Below are 25535 nucleotides of genomic sequence, written 5' to 3'. Positions count from 1 at the left end.
GAGAGAGTTCTTACCATTGATGCACAGCTGCAAAACAGGCACAAATTTGAGCTCAAATTACCTTTTGGAGCTCAAACAAAGTCCCAAAGAATCTCAGCCCAATGGTGGTCAAGTTTGGTTAAGGGTCTCTTTGCAAAAGTGTGGAGGATTCTAAGCTTAAGGCTCAAAGCAAGAAGAGAGAAGGGCTTCTAGGGAGAGAGGCTCAGATTTTGCTCACAAAATCTTGTAGAGAGAGAGGGATTTTAGAGAGAGAGAGAGTCCCAAAACTTCCTAACCCTTGCCAAAATCTTCTAGCCGTTTCAAAATGGGAGAACTGTCTAATATATAGCAATATACAAGAGTTTGGTCGAAATATCTTATTATAAGGCAGCTGGAGGTTGTGGAAGATAGTTGGAGGGAAAATATCTTCAAAATTTGGGCTTTCTAGGCATAAGTGGTCGACCGACCACCTTAACTGGTCAGTCAGCTACTTTTTCTGGTCGACAAGGATCATTTCTGGTCGACAGCCCATTTTTCTGGTCGACAAGCAAAATTCTGCTTTCTAGGTCCAACTTCAAATGGGCATAACTCCTTCTTCTAGACTCCTTTTCAAGTTATTCTTGTGCCCAAAGTTAAGCCCCGGAAGTAATCTTTCCAATGGTAGAAGCCTTGCATCAAAATTGAACCTATACAAAAAGGTATGCCTGTTTTGGTGAAGCCGCTCAGTTTTGGTCCTACCCAGATTCATGCCGAACTTCTCCCAAACTAGTTTTCTTCTCTCATTTCCTCTTTTCTTCAACCCCAAACCCCTAAACAAGGTGTTTTGAAATATTTTTCAAAGATTTCATCTCTCTTTCATTCATTTCCACTTTGTCTTTGCTCGGTTTACCGAAAAGCGTAACATTTAACGAAATGCGAGCCTCGAAACATCGTAAGAACGTTATTTCAAAATATTTTGAAAGAGAGGGTTTTAAGGTCTAAAATCATTCAAAATAGTTTTGGTCCAAAATGAGGTGTAAGGATGGGATTGATGCTCTCCTTGCCAAAGAAATCGACCCTTTGCATAACATAGCCTGCATCATTAAGTAAACCATCAGTAGTGCCCAAGTCTTAAGGGCGGTCAAAAATGGGGTGTCTACGCATGGACATCAAATGTACTTGGAGTATAGGTCAAACCATGTACAACAGTACCCTTAACATAGTAGCGCAATCGTTTGACAGTGGAAAAATCACCATTGGTGGGCTGGTGCATATGTTGACAGGCTTGATTAATGGCAAAAGATAAATCAAGACAGGTGATGGTGAGGTACTGAAAGGCTCCAACAATAGACCGATAAAAAGATAGATTGGAGAAAGGAAGTGTGGAATCTAGAGACACACCAGGCTTAACTGAAATAGAAGAAGCACCGGGTTTACAACATCCAAACCCGCCTTGTGAATGATATCTTGGGCATATTTTTGTTGAGACAAAAAATAGTGAGACCCAGTAGTATGAACAGAAATGCCGAGAAAATAGGAGAGATTACCAAACTTCAAGCAAAAGGCTAGATGCATTTGGGTTACTAAAGATCGTATATGAGAACGATCACTCCCAATCAAGAGAATATCATCGACATAAACCATCAGAATGGTAATGGAGGTGGTGGTTTTATGAATGAATAAGGAGGTATCACAAGAGCTAATTATAAACCCTTGAGGGAAAAGAAAAGCTGAAAAGGTAGAGAACCAAGCACGAAGGGCTTGTTTAAGACCGTAGAGAGATTTATCTAATTTTCAAACAGAAGAAGGGTGAGAGGAAGAAACAAAACTAGGAGGCTAAATCATGTAGACCTCTTCCTCAAGCATGATGGGAAGAAAATCATTGGAGATATCCAATTACCTTAAAGGCCAATGATGATGTATATCAAGACAAAGAAGCATTCTAACAGTGGGATGCTTGGCAACAGGACTAAATATTTCAAGAAAATCCACACCTTCCTCCTGAAGATACCCTTTAGCAACCAATCGAGCTATATACTGACCAATGGTACCATCAGAATTTCGTTTAATATGAAAAACCCATTTGCAGCCTATAGCATTTTTGTGAGAAGGCAAAGGAACCAGGGACCAGGTGTGTTGCTTCTGTAAGGCTCCATATTCATCTTGCATAGCTTTGAACCAAATAGGGAAGGCAAGTGCTTGCTTATAAGTAGAAGGTTCAATGTCAAGAAATAAGGAGGAAGAATGAGAAGTAAGAGAGATAGGGGAAGATGAAGTTGTGATGCTAAGAAAAGCAGAATGAGGGAATTAGGTTTTAGACCTAGTCATCATAGGATGTTGGTTAGGAGATAAAGGAGGTAAATGGATGGAAATGAACCGAATGGGATGGGAGATGGACAAGACTGACCAGGGGAAGGAAGTAGAGGCACAACTGGTGCTGATGGGGACCTATGAGGAGATGCAGAAAGCAGACCGGACAGCTGCATAACAAGAGACTGAGCTAGAACAATGGATACCTGCAAAATAGTCTACAGAACAGGTAATGTAGCTGGCAGAACAGTGGATGGCTGCAGATGAAATGGTGCAGCAAAAAATTGACCCAAGGCTAACTGTGGCAATGTCGAAACAGACTTAGCAGAAGACCAAAGAAAGAGGTAAGAGAAGAGAAAGAAGAAGAAGAGAAAGTATTAGTTATAGAAAAGGGAAAAATAGATTCATTAAACACCACATGCTTAGAAAGAAATATTTTTCCAGTTAAGGGGTCAAGACATTTGTAACCCTTGACAAAGGGATGGTAGCCTAGAAAAACACAAGACAAGGACTTAGGTTGTAATTTAGAGTGAACATAGGGTCTAAGCCAAAGAAAGCATTGACAGCCAAACACCTCGTAAAAAGGTTAAATCATGAGAAGCATAGAACAACACTTCAAAAGGAGACTTATTGGAAAGAACAGAAGAAGGCATTCTATTAATCAAGAATGTAGCACTAGCAACTACATCAAACCAATAGTGAAGAGGAAGAGAAACATGATGAATTAAAGTAATAGATGTGTCAATGATATGCCGATGTTTTCTTTCTGCAATGCCATTTTGAGAAGAAGTATATGGACATGAGTATTGATGGGTAATGCCATGGGAAGTGAGATATTGTTGCATTTTATTAGAAAAACACTCAGTGCCACCATCTGTTCGAAGCACCTGAAGACGAGTAGAAAATTGTTTCTCAACATAGATTTTAAATTCCACAAATTTGGAAAAAACTTCACTCTTATAAGCCAAGGGATATAACCAAGTAAAGCGACTAAAATCATCCATAAACAGCACATAATACTTGAATCCAAAAGTAGATTTATTAAAAGGACCCCAAACATCACTGTGAATCAAAGACAAAGGCTGATTAACAGTTGAATTGGACAAATGAAATGGTAATCGATGACTTTTGGATACACAGCAATCAACACAAGTACTATTGTTATGAGATGGAGAAGATTTACAAAAAATACTCTTCTTGAGAGAAACAAACTTCTGTAAAAAAGGATGGCCTAGTCTATGATGCCAAATATCTAATGAAACAAATTTATTAGAAGAAGCATGAAAGTAAGCATGTGGAGAAGCCATAGGTGTACAAGCAGGATGATGAAAATGATAAAGACCATCAATATTAAAACCCTTGTGAAGTATGGTCTTCGAGTGTTTGTCCTAAATCACAAAGTGAGAAACATCAAAAATAATAATACAATCATTATCTTTGGCAAGTTGATGGATAGAAAGCAAATTAGAAGAAATGGATGGAGAATGCAACACTTTATGAAGTTTAAGAGATCCATGAGGTGTAGGTAATAGTCCTTTACCTGTATGAGCAATTGGAACCGATTGTCCATTACCAATAGTGATGTTATCTGGACTGGAATAAGGTTGGTACAGACTGAGATTGTACAGATCATTAGTAATGTGGTCTGTAGAAGTAAAGTCAAGATACCAAGGAGATAAGGAGTATTGAGGCACAGAAGTATGAGATATAGAAGCAACATAAGCTTTGGAAGGATGATAGGAAGAGGAATGAAAAAGTTGATGAGATAACTAGAAGGATAGCTAGAAGTTTGTGTCAAGTCTATGTTAATAATCAAATGAAGTATGTCCAAATAATCCACAGATTTAACAAGTAGGTCCCCCTGATCGACCTCTGTATCTTGGAGCAAATCGATTATTGCCTCAGAAATGATTATATCCTTTGTAATTAGAACCTCTACCACCATGGGAAGACCTGCCTCTAGTGTAATGTGAGTAACCTCTTGATGCACCAGTAAAAGAAGATTGATTAGAGGCTGAACCTTTGATGGCAGTAAAAGCCACATTAGGATGATCTGTAGAAATATACTTCTGATTTTTCAATTCAACATGTATGGATTCAGAACAGAGAAGAGAACATAATTCTTCCATAGTAATGGAGTCTTATCAAGCCCTTATAGTAGTCTTAAAGGCATCATATTCATCAGGAAGCCCATTGAGTGTGATCAACACAAGATCTTCATCTTCAATGATGACTGAAGTAAGAGCCAATTGAATGGCCAAATCCTTGATTTTTGATAGATATGCTTCTATAGAATCAGTCTTCTTGAGAACATTATTCAATTTGTTCTTGAGTTGATGAATGTGTGACCTTGAAAGAGTAGTAAAACGTTTTAACAAAGCATTCCATGCCTCAAAACAGGATTGATATTGAAGAACAGTTGAATATATGGGGGAAGAGAGTGGTTGTGATATAGCTCAATAGATGTGCATTGACAGTCTCCCAATGTATTCGATCTGGATTAGAGATCTCAAATCCTTTCTCATCTGTTATCATGTCTGTTGGACAAGACTTGTAGCTTGAAAGATGTTTTGAATCTAATTTTTCCTGATCAAGAAATTTGATCCATCAACCTTAATAGTAACTGATTCTCACTGATTTGATATTACAAGTAATGTTCATATATATACAGACCTACTCTAGGTGGTTACAACAAACTTCTAATGTATATATAATATATCTATAGCTATAATTAACTCACTAACACATCTTGTATAGCTCTTCTAGCTGACTAACTGCTTTGCAGTTGTGCTGTTGCTGGTGGACTCATCATCTTTGTGATGAGGTAGTCTATCAGACAAACGCCGGTCAACAACAGGGTATTTATTTACTCTTGCTAAAGGGTCGATGAGTTGGAGGTTAACGCTTTAGTCAACTGTGGCTTTGTCTACTACAGAGGCAGAGTACATGGCAGTGATAGAAGCCGTTAAGGAAGCTATTTGGCTACATGGATAAATTGAGGACTTGGGTATTGTTTAGAAGCACGTTAAGGTGTATTGTGATAGTCAAAGTGCCATTTGTTTGGCGAAGAACCAGGTTCATCATTCCCGCACCAAGCACATTGATGTTCGTTTGCATTTTGTTCGAGAAATTATGAATGAAGGGCATATTCTGCTTCAAAAGATTAGCACTACAGATAATTCGGCCGATATGCTCACAAAAGTAGTTTTTGCGATCAAGTTCCAACACTGTTGGACTTGGTCAACATCTCTCAAAACTGAGCACCTTTGGGTGCATGGCATTGTTGATCGATTACTATGTTGGATAGAGAATCCTCGGCAAGGTGGAGATTTGTTAAAGATTGGCTCTGATTTTCTTTGTCAACAAAGGCTGCTGATTGAAGACAAATGAAGAAGTTGAAGATTTGGGCTAAAGATTCAGCCGAGCTACTCCATGGTAGGGTGGTTGATCTTTAGATCTTGTTGGTAGCTGCCATAAATGTTGTCGGTGGCTTGTTGAAGACTTTGGCTCTCCCATTGCATCTATAAATGGTTAGTGAATGGAAGGGGTTTGGTGTGGCAATCAGAAAAGAGTGTAAGCAAAGTATAAGCAACTAAGTGAGTGTGAGTGTGAGTAAAGTGAGAGTATTGTCTCCTCCTTCTCCATTGTTGAAATCTTTGTATTTCTCTCCATATAGTGAAATCCGTTGTCCGTGAACATAGGCGATTTGCCGAACTACATAAATCTTTGTGCATTCTTGCTTGTGTGCTTGTGTGTATTTGTTTTCTGCCTCCTAGGCACAACACTACCTTACGTTTCATTTCACCACCTAATCATCAATAGTCTCTTGCAATTTTTAAGCTTGATTTACAACTTGATCCCTTCGTTCTAGAATAAAATACTTATTTGCTTTAGGATATGTTTTCTTGTGCAGGCTGGGTGAGACCTCAAATTTATTAGTTTGTCAATGAGCGGGTGCTTTTCTTTAGGTGCTCTTTTTCTAATGGTATGGAATGTTTTTTTTTTGTGCCCTGCATAATTTACTTTTGTATCTTTCAATGCTTGATGCCAATGTATTTTAAAACTAAAGAATGAATGAAATTTTCACAATGATACCTATTTCATTGTGTTTTTGTTTACTACTGCTACTACTATTATTATTATCAGAAGAAAAAAAAACATTAAACTTATTTAGTGAACTAGAAAATTTTCTAAAAGTAACCAACTTTTAAGGAAATATCAAAAAATAATCTTCAAAAATGTTTTCATACAAAACAAAATGGATGTTTTCGAATTTTTCATTGTTTCCTCAACACATTAATAATGCTCTTCCCTTTTCTTTTTTCTTTTTTTTTCGTACCAGTCGGTGAGCAGTCGAGGATACGGTTTGTCAAGTTTTTGGTGTGCCCTTATAGGGTTTCAATGGGAAAAAATAGCATCCAAATCACTCGTGTCGTGCCGATATTTTTAGTTGAACTTACCTATTTTTCTTTTTTTTTTTTTCATTTTTGTTATGACTTATCTTTTTTTGTTTTTGTTTTGATTTTTTTCTTTCCACTTTAGTCTCGATTTTGTATCGCTCTACTACACCTCATGTCAACTGATGGCATGCTTTACTCTCAAGATTTGACCCAGGATTGACTGGGAAAGCTGGAAGCTGCCTAGTTGTGGATCCATTGTCAACGGTGTTCGAAGACGAAGTAGTCACAACAGAGAAAGAAGACAGCAGATTCATTAATATACCAAATTAAACACACGGGCAAACTTCACTTTACCCCCCTGTGGTTTGTGCCAGGTGCAGTTTACCCCCTTGACATTCAAAAATCACCACATAACCCCCATATGGTTTGTGGACTAAAACGCACGGTTAACTTTTCTGTCTAAGATAGCGGAGTGTGAAAGTCACGCGCCTTTATAGAGAGTGAGCCAATTTTTATGGAAAAAATACCCTTTATATCACGTCAAATTTACAAAGGATGACATTCTTTTCCTATTTCTATTTATCATCCATTAGTAGCTCCACTATTCCTTCCTTCTTGATCACGTGTACATACATATATATATATATATATATATATATACATATCAAATCCAATCCATATATACATATAATTTTCTTGATCATGGATATGGGTGGATGAGGAGAGGAGAGAGAACATGGTTATACAAACATACATGGTGCAGACAAACCCAGTTCACATATCTTTTTTATCTTTAAATTTTATTATCACGTATCAGTTCATCATCAATAATGCATCAAGAAACAAAACCATAAGGAAGGTACCAAAAAAAAAAAAAAAGAACAGCGCATATTAATCACCGAAAAAATTTCAGCCCTGATCAAATAATCTAATCAAGCCATCACAAATCCATCTCCCTGAAGTTAAGAAAATACTACAAATCAACACATAAAGAAGATATCAACCAAGAATAAGACCCAAAAAATGGAAATACAAGAATGACGATATGTATGATCTCTCTTTTAAGAAATACAATAAACATGATTTCCATTCTTGCGACTATGAGTTAACAGTTGCTGTAGTAAGAGAATATTTAGCTATTGGGGTGTAGAAAGCAACAGGGGATGGTATTACGGTTTTGATCCTTTGGGTTTTGTTTGTTTGTGTGTGTAGAGTTGCTCATCGAACTTTCTATTTGTGCAGTTCAATTGGGTTTTACCTATATATATATATATATATATATCTGTGTTATGTTAAAAAAAAAATTTTGATTTTGTTTTTGCATCTGTTGTATGTATATATATATGATTACTAATCATTGAACACCAAATAAGATTGCTATGCATTGAACACCAATGAAGAAGATGAAATGGAAAGAGAGAGAGAGAGAGAGACAGAGAGAGAGAGAGAGAGATGAAGATAAAGATGAAGATGAAGATAAGGGTATAATTGTCAATTTACAACTTTTGTTAACAGAAGTTAGTGTATGTTTTAGTCTACAAACCACATGGGGAATATGTGGTGATTTTTGAATGTTAGGGGAGCAAACCACACCCGGCCCAAACCACAGGGGATAAAGTGAAGTTTGCCCTAAACACATCAGATTCATACCAACAAATAAAAACTTACATTCAAATTTGAGACCATGTTTCCAAAAGAAGAAAAATGTTATTCCCAAGTTCTTAATAGCCCCCATTCATAGTTTGATTTGGGTGTAAAAAAATAAGAATGACTGAGTTCTTTGAGATATTATGCTTCTAGTAGAAATCTTGAAGAGATGGAACTGAAATCTTGAATACCTAGTAACTCCATGAACCTCAATGAACTCCTTTCAAATAATGGGTAACTTGCCGAAAAGTAATCAAAAAATGGCGATAGAAGGAATACATCCTTGCAATTGTTGATTCATTAGAGAAAGTGAGTTGCGATCTACTTCTCTCCATGGATTGATTAGAAATTCAAGAGTAGGTCACAAATTTATAGCTCCATAGAATGAATCACCAATGCCACCTAGACAATCAATCACTGTCGCCAAGACACCTCAACTTCATATCATAGCCCCATCTTCCTTCAAAATCCTCTCAAGCCTTCCATCACCATATCCCCCACTGCCTTAGATCACAACCCCCATTTCCATAAATCTCTACTGTCGGAGGCACTATTGTGTCATGGCTTCTTGAGGCAACGCTGGGCTCGTGGCTGGTGGCAAAGGTAGGGTGGAGGTTAAGGAGGTATGACTCTCCACCGACGTGTTCCTCCTTTGTGTCCATGGTCTTCTCTCCTCTGCTCTCCTCTTCGAAGTTGCTTTCTCTCTCACACATGTTAGCTTTAACCTTTTTGGCTTATTTTTATTTTTATTTAATTTCATCCCAGAGGATCTGAATGCTCGTGAATGCATCCGAAGACTGGCAATAGAATTTCAGGTATTACTTAGGATACAAATCTCATGCTTCTAGACTTCTATTGAAGCCTTTTTTTTTTAAAAAAAAAAATGGTACATACATGCTTGTCAATAGATCAGGTTTGTCACTGTTTTGAAACTTCAATGAAGCTTAAAAGAGCTTATATGCCAATCATCAACACAACTGTAACATGTCATCTCATGTCCACAATAATTAAAAACTTGCTTTGTAATTTAAAACAAGTAAATGAATCAACTTCTTTGATAACAATTGGTTGGTTTTTATTCCTTTATTTGAGTCATATGCCATGGATCCAATGATGTCTGGTTTCTCGGGTGCACTCTACAACGATGACACATTTGAATTTATGATGTATAGGAAGAGATAACAATGGCTGGCTACTAACTTTGCTTTTGCTATTAGCTCTTGCTAGTACTACTTTAGGAGCCCTTTCTTTAAAAGAGGATTAGGCCCTGGAAATTATCAAATGTTTTCACCAGCCAAATTGTATTCTCTAGTGGGCATTGGGGATATAAGCGCGTTTATTGTAGCAAATGCCAATCAGTTTCTTTTTTGGGAGTGGCTTCTCTGATGTTTACATTTTAACTGGATAATCCAATTCATGGTGTGAGATTAGGCCATAGCATCTTCTCCAATCTACAATTCAAATAGCATTTCATGTATTATTAACTAAAACGTTATCATTTTCTCTTTATTAAGCAAACACACGCCTTTCACATCATTAGTCTTCTCCTTTAAATTCTATCTCCTTGTCTCAACATACATAAAAACACATATGCATACTGTTACGATCCGAACCCGCCCCCATAGGTTAGGATCATAACCGAACAGTAATCATGAGATTACCTATGGCCTCAGATAAAAATCAGTCATATTTACTATTAATAGGGGGTCAGATGTGGAAGCAAAATTAGAAATTTTGTCTAATGAGCTATGCATATATGGCATTAGAAAAACTTTGCACATTATATTAATAACTCACACCTTACACTCAACATATATCCAAGATCATTCTAGAAATAGTCTTAGCAGATGTGAAGTTATATACTTATATACAGACTTAGTCCTACGGGACCACAAAAGTAAACAAAAGAAAAACAGTCATAAACAAAGCCTCACACGGAAGGCGTCCATAGCAGACTCCTTAACGGGTTCACTAGGGTTTAGGCTAGACATCTCGCTTCTCATCTACATACATATAAATAAAGAGTGAGTTAACACCTAGTGACTAATACCGAAGTAAAGGGGTTGAGTGAATGAGCCCCTTTTTAATAGATAAGCATATTTAATCTATGAGCATATATGACCAATAAGCATTTTACATTAGAACGACCTTGGGTCCAACATGCAACGAAACGACGTTAAGTCTAAGAAATAGCAGAATATACAGTACAAGTTCAATCATTACTGAATAGAACGGTCTTGGGCCCAACAGTGTACAGTATGACCTCAGGTCCACCAGTTAACAAACTCACCGATCAGATTCAGTCATCTCTTATCAATATGACCTTAGGTCCAAACATGTACAGTCTATAATGGCCATACAGTATATAACTGCCATTCAATTTTGCAATTGCATATCAACCATTCAGTCTTATCAGAGATTTAGTCATATCATATCAGTCATTTAGTCTTATCAGAGAGCCAGTCATATCATATTAGTCATTCACTAATACAGATAATACTCTCATTAATATCACATTGTTAGTAGATAGAAGATGGTAACTCATTCAGGGTTATCAAATCATAGATTCAGAAAAGCTTACCACATGTGAACAATCAGAAAATAGAGTATAAGTAAAATATTTTTGATAAGATATTACTAACTGTGGTTAGATAGTTGAATCGTCCTTGCAGTTGACCCTACATAATTCACAACACATTGGGTCGTAACACAATTCAATCCGTTTCTTAGTTTGCTTAATTTTCTTAGGCTTCTTTCTAATTCTGTAATTCATTTAGAATGCTCAATGTGTGCGTAAGAGTGCTCAAAAATGAAAGAGAACAGAAATTGGAACATAAAATAACTTTTCAAAATTTCTTGAAACAAGGCACTTCGTTCGAGCGCAACATTGGTCGCTGGAGCGAACCCTTTGGTCTGTAAAAGTACTAGATGCTCAATTTTCATGCTCGACGGTCGCTTGAGCCAAGTACTGACAAAAAGGATGTTTGCTCGAGCGCACAATCGGTCACTCATGCCACTGTGCAATTGTCTGCAAAACTACTAGGAGCTTAAAATGTATGCTTAAGCGACACTTCTATTGCTCAAGCGAACTGCTCGAATTCTAGAATTTCCAAAATTGTGTTTGAGCTTTAAACTCAACTCTAAGGATTCAAATTCATGCATGTCTTGTCCATTTGTGTATAAACACTCCCAAAATATATAATTTAAAGATAACTTCAACCTATAACACAAAATTCCATGAATTCAACAAAATTCAACCTTGAACTTCATGCATGTAGACTCATCTTTTATATCTTGCACTTTCAAGCTTTTAAACTTAGAATTGGACTTCAAAACAGAACAATTCATGCATACATGTAAGATACAATTTCTAAATCAACATAGATTACATGATTCATGCTCAAAATTGAGGATTCATAGCAAATTCATGCATGCATGTATGAGTTAGTTCTAAATTCATCAATCTTACTTCAATTTTTTTTAACTGAGCTCATTAATCTCTTGAATTCACAAATTACATGGCTCAGGATCATGAATTAAGGTTCAATTACTCACCTATCAACTTCAATTCAGCTCAAACTAGCAAGAACTAGAGTTAATCTTCTCGATTCTTGAATCTCCTTGCAAATTCTTCAATTGAGCTCCTCTCTCTCTAAAATCAAGTCTCTCTCTCTCTCTCTCTCTCTCTCTCTCTCTCGCTCTCTCTCTAAAGCTCTCTCTATAAAATTTTGAGTTCAAAATATGTCTATTGACTTAACTCGAAGCTTAGTTTATCATATATATGCTCTTGATTAGCATAGGCTATTTAAACATGATTAAGACTAATTAACTTCATTTAAATTAAATCAATTTAATCTAATTAATTTGATCTGAATCAATTTTTAATTAAATTTTATCGTAGGCTCTAAAAATCATGCTAATCATAACGAAGCGGTTAATTTTGGTTTCTGTCGCCTCTACGACCCTCAATTTCAAATTATACAAGGAAGTAGAGTAGATTTCCCTACGATGGACATATATAAATTCAAAAACACATATATTCACAAAATCACAAGCATAATTAAGGGTTAATAGTATAACGCAGAACAGGGTTATCACACACACACACACACACACACACACACACAGATATATATATATATATATATATATATTCAAGCTGCATCATTCTATTATAAGAGCATCCACATCAGCATCAACAAATTTTGAGTAAAATTATAACCAAAAATCTACTTTTGTAGTTTAGTTAATATTTTTTATATATACACACTACATCACTCTCTATTCTAAAATTTAATTTTATAAAATATTTATTTTTATGGTCTGCTAGATTATATAAACAACCTGCCTAAAAAACTTTGACAAGATGTCCTGTCGGATGACCAACAAGACGTCCAATCACTTTTAAGAATAAACGATAAAATATGGTTACTGTTGCAATGGAAAATTTTGTTTTGCAATAGCTAGCCTAATGGAGGACTGATTTGGAGCATTGGGTTGCTAATATACCCCAAAACCATAATAAAGAACTTGATGTTGATGCTTTGCAATAAAACTATAATTTTCTTCTTCGAGATCGTGATAGCAAGAAAAAATGAAGAAGCACTTAAATCACTTAGTCAAATTATAATTTGCAGCAAAGAAATACTGAAACTCTATTTGTAAAATAGAAGAAATCCAATGGCAAAAAAAATTAAAAAAAAAATTTTGAAGTATGAATCAATAACTGATCATTGAAGATCATACAACCTTACTAAGACCCTTTTTTTTATCAGCGAAAGTCAATTGTTAGTTGTAAGATTAGTACTTATGTATGAGAGTCAGCTTCCCCACCAGTCGCAAAGTACCAAATGTGTGTCCCCTTAATTCAACTCTCCTAGGGAGAGTTAAACTCATGACCTCCCCTTAAGAACTAAACCCTTAGGAAAATTATGGTGGTCAACTAGCTTAGACCTAGTTGGTTTACTAAGATCTAGTTGACAAACCTTGAGAGAAAGTAGTGCGAGAAAAACCCAGTTGAGTAGAGAAAAAAATTGATTAACGGAATTTTGTACTATTTATTGAGAGAGAGAGAAAGAGAATACAACCTCCTTTTCTATTTCTATTATTTATTTATTTATTTGCAATTGAGGGAAGACCCAATTGACAAAGGGAGAGTACTAATAGAAAGAAAATCCAATTGAGAGAAATTGATAGATGGAATTTTGTGCTTTTAGTGAGTGCGTGCCTGCGTGTGTGTGTGTGTGTGTGTGTGTGTGTGTGAGAGAGAGAGAGAGAGAGAGAGAGAGAGAGATCAAAACATGGTTAGACTTTTTTTCTCATAGATTAGAAATTGGTTGGGGGCACACACACAGAGAGAGAGAGAGAGAGAGAGATTGATAACATGGAGACAGAGAGAAAGGAGAGACGACGTCAACTCAGGTTTGTTTTCTTAACTGATATAAAATGTAGGGAGAATTTCAAAATAATGAGACAGACAAAAAAAACAATACAAAAACATGTGAGATGTAAGTGGTTTTGTGATGGGGTGCAAGTGAGAGGTTGTGAGGGTGCAAGTATGACTTGTATCCCTCTATGTTTTTAAACATTTTTTTTTTCTCCTGATGTAATGTAATTCCCCCTAAAATGTAATGAGTTTTGCTTCCACATACGTGGCACAATAGATAGACAAAATAGTGATGTGTCACAATCTCAACACATAGACTAGATTGTCTACTTCAAAACTTAACTGGAGACAATCCACTCCCTTCTTTTTTTCAATCATTAAAAAATAAATAAAGAAAGAAAGAAACATGGTCAGCCATATTTCCTATGTTCCCTCCTCTCATTCCCATGATTTCCCATAGGAATTCGAAGTGTTGTAGTGAGGTAATCAATAGCCAGGCAGAGGCAGCTGACAACGCGTGAATGCTTGAATCTAAATGGGGTTCGTGGTGGTGGAGGATCTAGATTAGTATTGTCTATCTCCAAATTATTTACTTTCCATATATATTTAGGAAAACCCAATAAAATAAAATAAGATAAAAAAAATTAAGTTGGTATACTCTACTCTTGGTTTGTGTTTTGCATTTTGGATTTATGGAGAGATTTTGATGTAGGATATCATATGTGTAGACACCCCATTTTTTACCACCCTTAAGACTTGGGGGCCACAAGTTAATCACTTGATGATGAAAGTTATGTTGTGCAAACGTTCGATTTCTTCAACAAGAGGAGCTCTAAATCCCAACCTTACACCCACTTTGGACCAAAATTATTTTAGACCTTAAAACGCTCTTTTTCAAAATATTTTTGAAAATGTTTCTATTATGTTCCGAGGCTCGTATTTCGTTAAAAATTGCACTTTTCGGTAAACCGAGCATGGACAAAGTGGAAATAAATGGAAGAGAGGTGAACTCTTTGAAAAAATATTTAAAACCTCTTATTTAGAGGTTTGGAGTTGAAGAAAATTGGAGGAGAGGGAAGAAACCTAGCTGGGGAAGAAGTTGGGCATAAACTGTTAAGAGAAAACTGGGCAGCCTCACTAAATCAGGTCTATCTTTTTGTTCAATTGGGCTTAAGTTGTGAGGCCACCACCATTGGAAAGTGGACTTGCGGGGCTTCATTTACACTCAAGAATCTCCTAAAGCCGGGTCCGAATGAGGGAGATATGGCTGGTTGAAGTTAGGCATCAATCCGGTTAAGCCAAAACTGAGCAACATTCACAAAAATAGACATATCTCTTTGCACACTTAGAATTTTTATATGCGTCCACTTCTATTGGAAAGTAGACTCTCAGGGACTCAATTTAGGCTCAAGAATGACCTGTAAAGGAGTCCAAATGAAGGAGATATGCCCATTTGAAGTTAGGCCTAAAAGCAGATTTTTGATGGCCAACCGGCCACACTTCTGGCTTGTCGGCCAATGGTGAGAAAGCTAGATATTTTTGGCCAACTGTCCCCCACCAGCTCCGGCTGTTCAAGGCTTGATGTTTTCAACCTGTTAGGCTATTTTTCTATATATACCAGGCCAAACCTCTTGATTTAGGGTTCAAAACAATTCCAAAAGCTCCAATTCTTGGAATTCTCTCTCTATCTCTACCTTGCAATACATACACCTTACCCAAAACTTCCTAAACCAATATTGGAGCTCTCTTTGTTGAGATTGTTGAGTCCAAATTTCAGCCCTTGAGAGTAAGAATTTGTTGGTTTTGTGAACAAAAGTGTTATTCCTCTTCAAGAGGTATAATTTTGAGCACCTTTGCATTACTTCTTTTCTATCTTTTCTTATTGATTTAGAAGTGTTTTATAACTATTTTTATGGGCTGAAGCTTGTGGTTTAAAGCTATTAAAGGTGGAGGGGTTAATCACCCTTCTTTGAACCATGTTCTCTAAGCTATTCCACTTGTGTTTCCCATCCCTTCATCAACATTTTTCCAACTTTTTAACACTGATTTTCAGAGGTTTTCAGAGGCTAAAAATATTATTTTGAGGTCCCAAAAATAGAGGGGTTAGCCACCCCTCTTTATGCTTGTTTACTAGCTCAAAAGCTCCATTTTTTAGCTTATTGTTTTAGCTACTTTTGTCTTCATTCCAGCATGTTTTCCAACTGATTTTGGGCTATAAAAACTCTATGTTTTTGGGCTGAAGCTTGGGCCCTAAGGCCATTAAAGGCTGACGGGTTGATAGCCCTTCTTTGTACCTTGTTTTGGAGGCCTTTGCCCTTGTGTTTCCCACCCTTGCATCATCTTTTTCAGAGCTTTTAAACATTATTTTTTAGAGCTATTTCAGTGGCTTAAATCATGTTTTGAAATCCAAAATTGGAGGGGTTAGACTCCCCTTTTTGTGTCTTGCTTACTAGCTCAGCTTGTGTTATGTTTTAGCCTATTATTCTAGCCTTTGTTAGATCAATTCCAGCACGTTTTTGATTGTTTTTAACCTGTTTTAGGGTTGTTTTGAGCTGTTAGTGGCATTTGAGCTTTGCTTTATATGCTTGTAGTGTAATAGTCTTCACAAATTTGGTGTTCTAGGCCTTAGACACCATCTTGTTTGAATTGACAGCATTTATTTATGCTTTTATCACTCATTTCCAACACTTAATCACCTCTGCAACCTCCCTCCTTTCTTGTCTTTTGATTTGTTTTGAAAGGGTTTCAAACTACTTGCTTGTTTAAAGCATGAGATTGAGGTCTTGTGCTTAAAGGTTTAATCTCTTTGGGGTTCATTACCAATGGCATGATGTCTCTTTCATGCCTAAAACAACTTTTGGTTTGATCCCTCTTTCCATTAGAGGACTTAATCTCACCCCTTGGACTCAATTGATTAAAGGATGAAAAGGTAACTAAAATGGGGTAATTAAAACTTGAAAATAAAAATTAGCAAGATATTAATTTGTTCTGTTCAATTGAACGTTAATTGAACACATGGAAACTTAGGCCATTTCATACTCATTAGTGATGAAATGTGCCAAGTTTCCAAGGTCAACCACTTCCCTTGATCTCTCATGAAACGGAGGAGGTTAGAGTCTCATTTTGTTGCATTTAATGAAATTGCACACTTTGGTTTGTGAGCCATCATGCAATGAAATTGCTTCAGTTGATAGTTTGTGAACTAAAGTTTGTCTCCCTTTGATTTGTCCATGAAAAGGGGGGTGAATTGTGCAAACAAAGCCTTGAAAATACACTGTTTTGCTCTGTTTGCTCTCTATTGCAGCAAGTGGTCGAAAGCCACCACCTGTAGTCGACCGGCCACCCGTGGTAGCCGACCGGCCCCTTGTCGGCCATTGGTGAAATTTGCACAGTGTGTTGGTAAGGTGGAGCAGAGGTGTTCTGGAAGTGGGCAGAATTGTTGGTGTTCAATGTGCAAACAGAGGCATTCAGTAGCAAGGTTGTGGCTTTTCGGGTGGGAACCGAGCATGCATGAGCTTCCCTCGTTTCCCAGGATTAGCTAATTAGTTTAATTAGCAATAGGTCAAATATGTGTTGTAATTAATTAGTTGTAGCTGATTAAGTGTTGTAGACAATAAGTTAGTTTAACTAGTTATTCAATTTCATTTTGTAATTAGTTAACTAAAACAGTTAATTAATTCAATTTGTAATAATTAGTTAGCTAGTATAGCTAGTTAATTAGTTTCAAGTTTTGTATTAGTTAGCTTAATTAACCTAGTTAGCTAGTTAGCTTTTGTTCATTCGGACCCTCCTTCGCGAGGGTGTAATGTTGTAATAAGTGTGCGTGCGTGTGTGTATGTTTTCCAACCCCACGGCTTTCGCCCTTTTATTTAATCGCTTTTGATGGTTAGATTAGGGACATATTTCAAATTAGCATACCTTATGCTTGCATCCATTCATTTGTATTGCATCCACCGAGGCTCGGTGCATCATTCAAACTACATTGTCATTTCAATACTTCTTTGAATACATGTTTAATCGCATGTTGTTCAAATCGATCCATATGCCATATTAGTAGCCGAGCCTATTAAATTGCATATCGCATGCGTTGCATTAGACATTCGGCATAGTTAGGAACCATGCATATTTTTCTAACTCATATCTTCTTAGCTTGGAGTACTAGGTGAGTTTTTATGTTTTAGCATACTTGCATAAGTGTGAATGTTTCCATGATTAGCATGCTTGCCATGAGGCTATGTGCTTAAATGCTAAACTGCTTGAATGCCTGTGGATGAAGGCTCGTTGTTTGAATTGGAACAGTTCAACAAATGTGCGATTTAAACCCACTTTGTTAAGTGGCAAATTAGTTTTAAGCCCACTATGTTTGGTGGCAAATCCGCAAACTTTAAGCCCACTTGAGGTGGCAAATTCAAACCATTTTTGCAAACAAACTGAGCAAACTAGTCTATACTTGATTGTGCGCATCACATAGTAAAGCTAGCTTAATAACCAGAACAAGAACGCATAATGTTTATAAAATATCATATCATGAATAGTATAGGCCGATCTTTGATTGGGCGAGCGAGGGTGCTCAATTCATGACCTTTCCCTCTCGTACCTAAGTTCCCGAGCCGAGGCAACTTTGGTGATGACAGATACGTGGCCTTTGGCACGAGTTATGGGTTTCGTAAATTTTTTTAAAAATAAAATATTTGGGTAGCCACTCTGTATCTTGCAAAGCAGTCCAATTTTGCATTTTTGATCCTAAAATGAATTTATTCAGAACCGCGGGAGTCTGAACTGTAGGTGTAGACACCCCATTTTTGAGCGCCATTAAGACTTGGGCGCCTCAAGTTTATCACTCCGTCATGAAGGCTGTGATGTGCAAAAGTTCGATTCCTTCGGCAAGAGGAGCTTCAAATCCCAATGTTACACTCCATTTTGGACCAAAACTATTTTGACTAAAATGATTTTAGACCTCAAAACCGTCTCTTTCAAAATATTTTTGAAAAAAGTTTCTACGATATTTCGAGACTCACATTTTGTTAAATGTTGCGCTTTTCGGTAAACCGAGCAAGAAAAAAGTGGAAATAAATGAAAGAGAGGGGAACTCTTTGAAAAATATTTCAAAACATCTCATTTAGAGGTTTGGATTTGAAGAAAATAAGAGTGGAGGGAAGAAACCTAGTTAAGGAGAAGTTAGGCATGAATCTGGTTAGGACCAAAGTTGAGTAGTCTTCACTAAAATAAGCATATCTTTTTGTACACTTGGAATTTTTATGTGAGACTTCCACCATTGGAAAGAAGACTTCCGGAAATTCAATTTAGACTTAAGAATGACCTACAAAGGAGTCTGGATGAAGGAGATATGCCCATTTGAAGTTGGACCTCGGGAGCAGATTTTTTTGCCGGCCACTGGTGGAGTTTGCTGGCCATGAATGGGCTTTGACGGCCATGTATGGGCCATGAATCGCTTTTGTCGGCCATGTGTCATCCAAGGGTGACTTTTTTCGGCCACCAATGATGGCCGATCGGCCACTAGTATCAAAAGGCAGGTTTTGTGCAAATATTTTTCCTTCAGCTATTTTCACATTGCTCCAGTTGTCCTATATTGATATTTTCAACCTGAGCTCACATATTTCTATATATAGAGGACCTTCTCTATTGTTTTCAAGGTTGGAAAAATTTTGGGAGTTTCTCTCTCTACAATCCTTTCTCTCTAGATTTCTCTATCTCTCTTGGACTTTTGTGCATACAAGTGCAGATACACTTCAAGTTTGCCTATCAACCCTTAACCAAAGTTGCTTATCTTTGGGCTGAGGTTAATTGTGACACTCTTTGAGCTCTAGAAGGTGGATGTGACTTGCTTTGTTACCTAATTGGTGCCTTAGCTTCAAGAAGTATAACTCTTGCTTAGTTAGCTTGTTTTACTTACTTGTTTCACCATCTTTTTTCTATTGTTTTTGGACTGTTTTTGGCTTGGTTTTGAACTGAAAAAGCTCTGTTTTATGATCTAAAAATGGTGGTTTAAGGCCATTTTTAGTTAAGCGGTGGTTCACTCTTCTTGCTTCTTTGCTTGTAAAGCTTTTGTGCCTTTGTTCACCACTTTCAAATCAACTTTTTTTAGGCCTTTTAACCACTGAATTTCAGATGTTTTTCAGTGGTAAAAAACTTATTTTGAGGTCCAAATTTGGAGGGGTTAGCCTCCCCTCCTCGTGTCTTGTTTGCATGCCTAGTTAGCTTCACATGTGTAAAACCCAAGTTGTGTGTAGGATTATTTTATTGGATAGATTAGTAATTAAATTAACTTATATGAGTCATTTATTAATATCAAAGAATTAGTTATGAGATGGCATTATATTTCCTATTACTTAGATGGGTAATTTTGTAACTTTAAGAAATTAGGTTAATAAGCCCACCTATTGTGGCTTCAAGTCTTGGAAAACAAACAAAACAGAGGCTATGAATTGCTCCATAGGCGGCTAGGGTTTGAGAAGGTAAAAGAAAAAAAAAAGAAAAGAAAAAGAGAAGAGAGGCTTGTGCTGCAGAAAAGGTTTGGAAGAGTTAAAGGTGAAGGCAGCAAGCAAGGGTTTGGAAAAGTTTAAAATTAAAGAAAAGAAACCCAAACCAAGGAAGAGGGAGGATTCATAAGAGTGGTGGTTTTGCTTTATTCATCACTTAGGTATGATTTATTTTATTGTATTCTTATCTATGATTTTGGTGTTAATATATCAATAGATGATTTTATAGGCATATATGATTAAATAGATATATTGATGTAGTCTATGTTGGGGGTCTCGGTTTCACTCAATTTTAGAGTATATTTTGCATCCCATTTGGGTGGTTCATATTTTGAGATTGATATGTGATGGGTTAAGTTTAATGGTGGTGTATTTGTGGGATACACGATTGACTACAAGCAATTACAAATTTTTACATGTATATAAACAACAAGAGAATAATATGGGTTGAGAATTTCAATGGGGGTTATTTATTTGTTTTGATGCTAAATCGTGGGAGTTCCTAATAGACTATTGGGTTAATTTATTCTATTGTTGTTACAAGAAGAGATGGATGGGTGCACATAATAATTGTTTATGCGGTGTAATATTTTATTAGGTTTGTGAGATTGAGGTGGATCTTGATAATTTGAGATTAGCTTGGAAAATATTATTTTAGCTGTTTGAGGTAAGTAACCCTCTATCACTGTTGGGTCATTTTTATTCCTATCGAATCGTTTAAAATCATAAATATTTATTTATAGCCTTTATGTTCTCTTAAAATAAAATATGGGTCAAGTATAAAACAACATCGAATATTATTATGAAAATTATTTGAATATTTGGTTAAACTATTCTGAAAATTGTACTAAACATTTATTCATGAAAACTTCGAATGTTTTATTTAAAAGTTGTGTATTGTTTGAATTTTGAACATCACTCTAGTCTGACTATGATTTGGACCCTAGCCAATGGGGGTTATTTATTGGCACAGAAACTAGTTTCTTTTGGGGCTTTACCACCGGCCTATGTGTGGTTCTGGGCCTTGTCACGGGCTATGTGACCGTAGTCAGTAAGACTTGGGTTTTGTGAATCAAATCATTGAACCATCTGAATATCGAACCATCGATTTGAACAACGAATTACTTTGAATTATCTTGTTGGTTTTTCATTTAAAATGTATTGTACATTGATTATTTTTAGCTATGAAACCACCTTGCAAATAATTGTTCATTTATTGAACTGTAGAAAAAATTATATTTATTGGTTATCGATTTATTTATTTATTTTTGTATACTTGATCCAGCTAGCAGTGATGGTTGGTTATTTACTGGGCTATCTAGCTTACTCTTATTTTTTTTCAGATTCTGAAGAGTAGAGCTGCGCGGGATCTTTTTTACATGTGAGAGTGCCGAGAGTAGGACCATGATTTTAGTACTTGGATTATTGTTTTGTTAGTGGATTAAATTAGTGGACTTGGTGGACATTTTCATATGAGAACTATTTATTTTTATGGATTTTGGCATTATGACAATTAAGGATTTAATTTGAGTATTTTATTTTGTGGGTTATGTGATTGGATTCTTAGCCTTGCATGCTTACTTATATGAGTGTGCGGCGTTGTCACAGAGCTTGGGGCGTGACAATTTTATGGTATCAGAGCCAGGTTGTAATTTTAAAGGCTGGTATAGAATAGTGGTGAGATTGGGTAGATGTAGGATTGGGAACGCTTATAATTTGATATAATGTTATTTTTATTTACTTGTTATAGGGACTTGAGAATTGAATAAGATGAGATTTTATTATTGATGCATATAGGTTACAATGGAACATGAGGAGACATTGGAAAATCTCGTGTGGTTAGTATAGATAGCAGGAGATTGCTTGTAAACTTGACTGTTTTAGATATGCGGGACTTTGACATAATTCTTGGAATGGATTGGTTGGAAACCAATTATGCTTCTGTTGATTGTCGAGGCAAAAGGGTAGTATTTCAGATTCCTAATCAACCAGAATTTTGTTTTGTGGGTAGTGGAGTTAACACTCCTCTTTTGGTAATCTCAGCTTTGCAAGCTAGACGGTTGTTAAGGAATGGGTGCGAGGGCTATTTAGCTTCTGTGAGAGATACTCGTGAGACTGAATTGAAGTTAGAGGATATTCTAGTTGTGAAGGAATTTCCCGATGTTTTTCCTGAAGAGTTACCGGGATAGAGAGATTGAGTTTGCCATTGCATTGATACTCAGTACAGGTCCTATCTCCAAGGCTCCGTACCGGATGGCCCAGTAGAGTTGAAAGAGTTGAAGGAACAATTACAAGAGTTACTAGATAAGGACTTTATTAGGCCTAGTGTTTCTCCTTGGGGTGCGCCTGTTTTATTTGTGAAAAAGAAGGATGGTAATTTTCGCCTTTGCATTGATTATCGAGAGTTGAACAAGGTGACAATCCGAAATAAATATCCTTTGCCTAGGATAGATGACCTATTTGATCAGTTGCAAGGGGCACAAGTCTTTTCTAAGATTAACCTTCGTTCTGGCTATCATCAGTTGAAGGTTAAGGCGGAAGATATACCTAAGACAGCCTTCCAAACTAGGTATGGGCATTATGAATTTTTAGTGATGCCGTTTGGGTTGACCAATGTGCCTACAGCTTTTATGGATTTAATGAGCAGAGTATTTAAACCCTTCTTAGATCAGTTTGTGGTAGTTTTTATTGATGACATTCTTGTGTACTCAAAGAGTAAAGAGCAGCATGAAGAACATCTGAGAATAGTGTTGCAGATATTAAGGGAGAATAAATTATTTGCTAAATTAAAGAAGTGTGAATTTTGGCTGGAGAGTGTATCATTTTTGGGTCATGTGATATTTAGAGATGGGGTGTCTGTTGACCCCAGGAAAGTGGAGGCGGTGGTAGAGTGGAATAGGCCTACTAGTGTCACTGAAATTCGTAGCTTCTTGGGTTTAGTAGGTTATTATAGAAGGTTTGTTGAGGGATTTTCCCGAATTTCTATGCCTTTGACTCATTTAACACAAAAAGGGGTTAAATTTGAATGGTCTGATGATTGTGAGAAGAGTTTCCAGGATCTAAAGAGTCGATTGGTGTCTACTCCAGTACTTGTAGTTCCGTCCGGAGATGAAGGTTTTACCATCTATAGTGACGCATCGAAGATGGGCTTGGGTTGTGTCCTAATGCAGAATGATAAGGTAGTGGCATATGCGTCTAGGCAGTTGAAGCCATATGAGCAAAATTATCCTACGCATGATTTGGAGTTGGCTGCCGTGGTGTTTGCATTGAAAATCTGGAGGCACTATTTGTATGGGGTGAAATGTGAGATATTCACTGATCATAAAAGTTTGAAGTATATTTTCACTCAAAAAGAATTGAATATGAGGCAAAGGCAATGGTTGGAGCTATTAAAGGACTATGATTTGACTATCAATTATCATCCAGGAAAAGCCAATGTAGTGGCGGATGCCTTGAGTAGAAAGGCCCAGAGTAATTTGGCTACCTTGATCACTGACCAAAAGAATATCTTGGAGGACTTGCAGAGGTTGAATATTGAGATTAGATGGCATAGCCATGGAGTGCAGTTGGCAAACCTTAGAGTTCAACCCACCTTGATTGATAGAATTAAAGATGCTCAGGGAAGAGATCCTTAGTTGCAAAAACTTAAGGCTGAAATGGAAATAGGGCTACAGATGGACTTTTGTATGCATAAAGATGGAAGCTTGAGATTTGGAGAGAGGTTGTGTGTGCCTAATGATTTAGAGCTCAAGAGAGAAATCCTGAGAGAAGCTCACAGTTCAGGATATACTGTACATCCAGGGAGCACTAAAATGTATAAAGACTTGAAGAGGAACTTTTGGTGGAATAATATGAAGAGGGAAATTTCTTAGTATGTTGCTCAATGTTTGGTATGTCAACAAGTGAAAGTTGAACATCAGAGACCTGCAAGTAAGTTACAACCTTTTCCTATTCCCGAGTGGAAGTGGAAACATATTACCATGGATTTTGTGACAGGGTTGCCTAGGACCCAAGGTGGTAACAATGCTATTTGGGTTATCGTTGATCGATTGACCAAATCCGCTCACTTTCTAGCTTTTAAGGTAGGGTTCTCCTTAGAGAAGTTTGCAAAATTATATATCAAGGAGATTGTGAAGTTGCATGGTATTCCGGTGACCATAGTGTCTGATAGAGATAGCAGATTTGTATCTATGTTTTGGAGGAGTTTGCATACAGCTTTGGGCACTAGTTGAATTTTAGCACTGCCTTTCATCCTCAAACTGATGGACAATCAGAGAGAACTATTCAAACCTTGGAAGACATGTTGAGGGCTTGTGTTATCGATCTTGGAGGTTTTTTGGGATGAGCATTTGGCATTAATGGAATTCTCTTATAATAACAGTTATCATGCGAGCACTCAGATGGCACCATATGAGGCTTTATATGGACGAAAGTGTAGATCCCTATTTGTTGGGATGATGTGGGTGAAAGGAAGTTATTAGGGCTTGAGATTGTGCAACAAATAGTGGACAAGGTCAATCTTATTAGAGAGCAACTTTGTACGACACAGAGTAGACAGAAAAGTTATACAGATAACAGGAGACACAATTTGGTGTTTGGGGTTGGAGACCATGTGTTCCTTAAGGTGTCTCCTATGAAAGGAGTAATAAGGTTTGGTGTTCGTGGTAAATTGAGTCCTAGATTTGTTGGGCCATTTGAGGTTTTAGATCGAATTGGTGAGGTAGCTTACAGACTTGCCCTACCACCTTCACTAGTTGCAGTTTATAATGTCTTCCATGTTTCGATTTGAGGAAGTATATACCGAATCCTAATCATGTGATTGATCATGCACTGTTACAGTTTAAGGAGGATCTGACCTATGAGGAACACCCTGTAAGAATTGTTGATAAGGAGCAGGTTTTGAGACGTCGAGTCATCCACTACGTTAAGGTTCAATGGAGTAATCACTCAGAAAGAGAAGCAACTTGGGAACTCGAGGATGAAATGAAACGAAAGTATCCACAACTTTTTAAGACTTCAGGTATGTCAAATTTCGAGGACGAAATTTCTTTTAAGGGGGGAAGGATGTAAAACCCAAGTTGTGTGTAGGATTATTTTATTGGATAGATTAGTAATTAAATAAACTTATATGAGTCATTTATTAATATCAAAGAATTAGTTATGAGATGGCATTATATTTCCTATTACTTAGATGGGTAATTTTGTAACTTTAAGAAATTAGGTTAATAAGCCCACCTATTGTGGCTTCAAGTCTTGGAAAACAAACAAAACAGAGGCTATGAATTGCTCCATAGGCGGCTAGGGTTTGAGAAGGTAAAAAAAAAAAAAAGAAAA

At 36.7% G+C, this 25535-nt stretch overlaps 1 protein-coding gene and 1 long non-coding RNA gene across 5 annotated transcripts in view; one reads left to right on the top strand and one right to left on the bottom strand.

The window, feature by feature from the left end:
- LOC114262394 (uncharacterized) overlaps nt 1-6735 on the top strand; it is a 39911-nt gene extending 33176 nt beyond the window's left edge. For all 4 annotated transcript variants that reach the window (XR_014364373.1, XR_014364372.1, XR_014364377.1 and 1 more), the window contains 2 exons: nt 6182-6253; nt 6611-6735. This is a non-coding gene — a long non-coding RNA (uncharacterized LOC114262394). The remainder of the gene's footprint in view (nt 1-6181; nt 6254-6610) is intronic.
- Nucleotides 1-25535, bottom strand: part of LOC114266073 (protein DETOXIFICATION 46, chloroplastic) — a 128887-nt gene that overhangs the window by 19851 nt on the left and 83501 nt on the right. The window lies entirely within an intron of this gene.

The sequence above is a fragment of the Camellia sinensis genome, chromosome 3 (assembly GCF_055761805.1).
Source record: "Camellia sinensis isolate YWXY chromosome 3, ASM5576180v1, whole genome shotgun sequence".
Classification (NCBI taxonomy): domain Eukaryota; kingdom Viridiplantae; phylum Streptophyta; class Magnoliopsida; order Ericales; family Theaceae; genus Camellia; species Camellia sinensis.
The sequence above is the reverse complement of the archived record's forward strand: the minus strand, read 5'-3'. Positions and strand labels throughout refer to the sequence as shown.